Source organism: Sciurus vulgaris, assembly GCF_902686455.1.
Source record: "Sciurus vulgaris genome assembly, chromosome: 8".
Taxonomy (NCBI): Eukaryota; Metazoa; Chordata; class Mammalia; order Rodentia; family Sciuridae; genus Sciurus; species Sciurus vulgaris.
The window spans coordinates 20,301,354-20,304,822 of NC_136468.1; the positions used below are offsets into that span (position 1 = coordinate 20,301,354).

Here is a 3,469-nt window from a genome sequence, read left to right on the forward strand (position 1 = left end):
TGGGCATAAATATTTACGATCGTTATGTCTTCCTGATTTATGGTTCCCTTAAGCAGTATGAAATGTCCTTCTTTATCCCTTCTAACTTTGGCTTGAAGTCCATTTTATCTGAAATAAGGATGGAAATCCCTGCATTTTTACTGAGTCCGTGTGTGTGGTAGGTTTTTTCCCATCCTTTCACCTTTAGTCTATGGATGTCTTTTTATGAGATGAGTCTCTTGCAGGCAGCATATTGTTGGGTCTTTCTTTTTAATCCATTCTGCCAGTCTATGTCTTTTGATTAATGAGTTTAGGCCATTAATGTTCAGGATTATTTTTTTTTAATTAAAAAATTGTATTTACTTAGAAGCATTCAGAATGTCAACAAAACAGCTGAAAGTTTTTTTTTTTTTTTTTTTGCAATTACAGAGTGGTATTCAGTTAACGGAACAACAATTATTTCGCATAGGCTGCATCAGAGACAAATGAAGATGAAAAACTACCCTCCCCATATATAACTAATTTGTGCTGTGCACCAACAAGAACCTGCTTTAACTTTCCATGCCAATTTACAACCCCCATACTGTACCAGGCAAGGTTAGTGGCTATTGAAAATACCACCAGGACAGGGCTATCTAAAGACACATTCGGTAGAGTGTTAACTATACAAAAAAAGACACGGTACAGTTTAAAAACAAATCTCACACAGTCTTACATTTCATTTTTTTTCTTTAAAAGGAGTGAGTTGTGTACAGGGGGTTTAAATGCTTTATAGACAAAAAAAAAAAACTGCGCTAGAACCAACTTATTCATCGTCATCATCTTCCTCTTCCTCCTCATCCTCTTCATCTTCCTCATCTTCCTCATCTTCCTCCTCTTCCTTCTTTTGCTTGCTTTTTTCAGCCTTGACAACTCCCTTTTTTGCTGCATCAGGTTTTCCTTTAGCTCGGTAGGCAGCAATATCCTTTTCATATTTTTCCTTCAGCTTAGCAGCTTTCTTTTCCTAAGGCTGCTTATCATCTGCCCCAGTGTTATCCCACATCTCTCCTGGTTTCTTTGCAACATCGCCAATGAATAGGCCAGGATGTTCTCCTTTGATTTTTGGGTGATATTCAGAACAGAACAAGAAGAAGGCCGATGGAGGCCTCTTAGGTGCATTGGGATCCTTGAACTTCTTTTTTATTTCCCCTTTAGGAGGGATATAGGTTTTCATTTCTCCTTCATAACAGGCCCTGTCCGCCTTTGCCATGTCTTCAGATGTTCCTTTCTCTTTAGCAGACGTAGTCTTCCACCTCTCTGAGCACTTCTTAGAAAACTCTGAAAAGTTGACTGAAGCAGCTGGGTGCATCTTGTGCTCCTCCCGGCAGTTTGCACAAAGAATGCATATGATGACATTCTGCCTCTCGGCTTCTTAGGATCTCCTTTGCCCATGTTTAATTGTTGTTCCTCAGCGAGGCACACAGTTGCCCAATGCCCGTCTGTGTAATACAAAGCCGATCTCCCGTCCCTTCTGTTGCACCACAACCTAACTTGCCAGTCTGAAAGTTACTCTGCCTGCCTCTTACGTTACAGGAATTTCCGGCCTACGCTACAGCCATTTCCTGCTTCCCACGTTACATCCTAGCTTGTCGTCTGAACATGCTAGCTAGCTATTGGTTCATCAGTCAGCTTGCAAGTATTCTCCTCCGCTATTGGTTCCTTCCAGCCCGGGAGATTCCAATATCTGGGAGAAGTGTCCACACCATCTTTCTGTTTCCCCTTCTTTTCAACCCCGAAGTGGACGTGCTAGTCGTCCACATAATACAGTCTCTTGCGTGAGGTCCTGTGCCCGTCGTGGATTTCTGGGTGCTATTGTTGAGCTGCAACTGAGACGGGGCATACGGAGCACCAGTTCCGTTGGAGGGGCTGGAACTACCGCAGGTCCCGAGCTGAGCTGCATTTTTCCTTAGTCTGACTCTCACTTGCCCTGGTGCTGTGTCTGTGGAGCTCAACGCACTGCAATGGCTGTGAGAGCGGGAGCCAGACGCAGCCTCCTCACTCTCTCCACTCTGTAACATTACTCTTCAGCCAGCCCAGGGTTATTATTGAGATATGATTTGTATTCCCAGTCATTTGGGCTTATTTTTGGTTTTTAACTTGGCTTGGTTTCTCCTTTGAATGGATTTTCCTTTAAGGTAGTTCCTCCCTTTGCTGACCTACGTTGTTGTTTTTCATTTCCTCCTCGTGGAATATTTTATTGAGAATATTCTGTACCACAGGCTTTCTATTTGTAAATTCTTTTAACTTTTGTTTATCATGGACGGATTTTACTTTGTCTTCAAATCTAAAGGTTAGTTTTGTTGGGTATAGGATTCTTGGTTGGCAACCATGTTCTTTCAGAGCTTGAAATATGTTGTTCCAGGTCCTTCTAGCTTTTAAATTTGGGCTGAGAAATCTGCTGCTATCCGTATTGGTTTCCCCCCATATGTAATCTGATGCTTTTCTCTCGCAGCCTTCAAAATCCTATCTTTATTTTGTATGTTAGGCATTTTCATTATAATGTGCCTTGGTGTGGATCTGTTGTGATTTTGTGCATTTGGTGTTCTGTAAGCCTCTTGTATTTGATTTTCCATTTCATTCTTCAGGTTTGGGAAATTTTCTGATATAATTTCATTGAATAGGTTGTTCATTCCTTTGGTTTGTTTCTCTGTGCCTTCCTCAATCCCAGTAATTCTTAAAATTGGTCTTTTCATGATGTCCCATAGTTCTTGGAGATTCTGTTCATGATATCTTACCATCTTCTCCGTTTGGGCAACTTTATTTTTAAGATTCAATATTTTGTCTTCATTGTCTGAAGTTCTGTCTTCCAAGTAGTCTAGTTTGTTGGGTTGTTTTGTTTTGTTTTGTTTTGTTTTGTTTTTTGAGAATCTCTCTTTGTTGAAATGATCTTTTGCTTCCTGCAGTTGCTCTTTCAACTGCTTATTGGTATGATCATTCATTGCCTGCATTTGCTCTTATCTCATCCTTTGCTTCATGAATCATTTTATTTTTTTTATTTTTATTTTTTTAATAATGTATTTTTTTATTGTAAACAAATGGGATACATGTTGTTTCTCTGTTTGTACATGGCGTAAAGGCATACCATTTGTGTAATCATAAATTTACATAGAGTAATGTTGTTTGATTCATTCTGTTATTTTTCCCTTCCCCCCACCCCTCTCTCATGAATCATTTTAATCATGTATAATCTGAAGTCCTTTTCTGACATTTCTTCTATCATACTGTCACTGGATTCTATTAATATAGAATCTAGATTTGTCTGGATCATTCTCTTCCCTTGTTTTTTCATGTCGTTCATGTATCTTCCCCTCTAGCAATGCATATCTGGGGCATTGCAGTTCCCCCCATAGGCTTATAAGTGACCCTATAGGTTTCCAATATCTTTTATGTAAGGGGGAGATCAATATTAGCAGTGCCCAGTTCAGACAGTATGCAACCCTAGACCAAATAG

At 39.9% G+C, this 3,469-nt stretch overlaps 1 pseudogene across 1 annotated transcript; it reads right to left on the minus strand.

The window, feature by feature from the left end:
- Positions 1 to 342: 342 nt before the first annotated feature.
- LOC306667523 (high mobility group protein B1-like) lies at positions 343 to 2,676 on the minus strand (annotated as a pseudogene). The gene has a single exon. The product of its transcript is annotated as a high mobility group protein B1-like (transcript).
- Between the last annotated feature and the right edge of the window lie 793 nt (positions 2,677 to 3,469).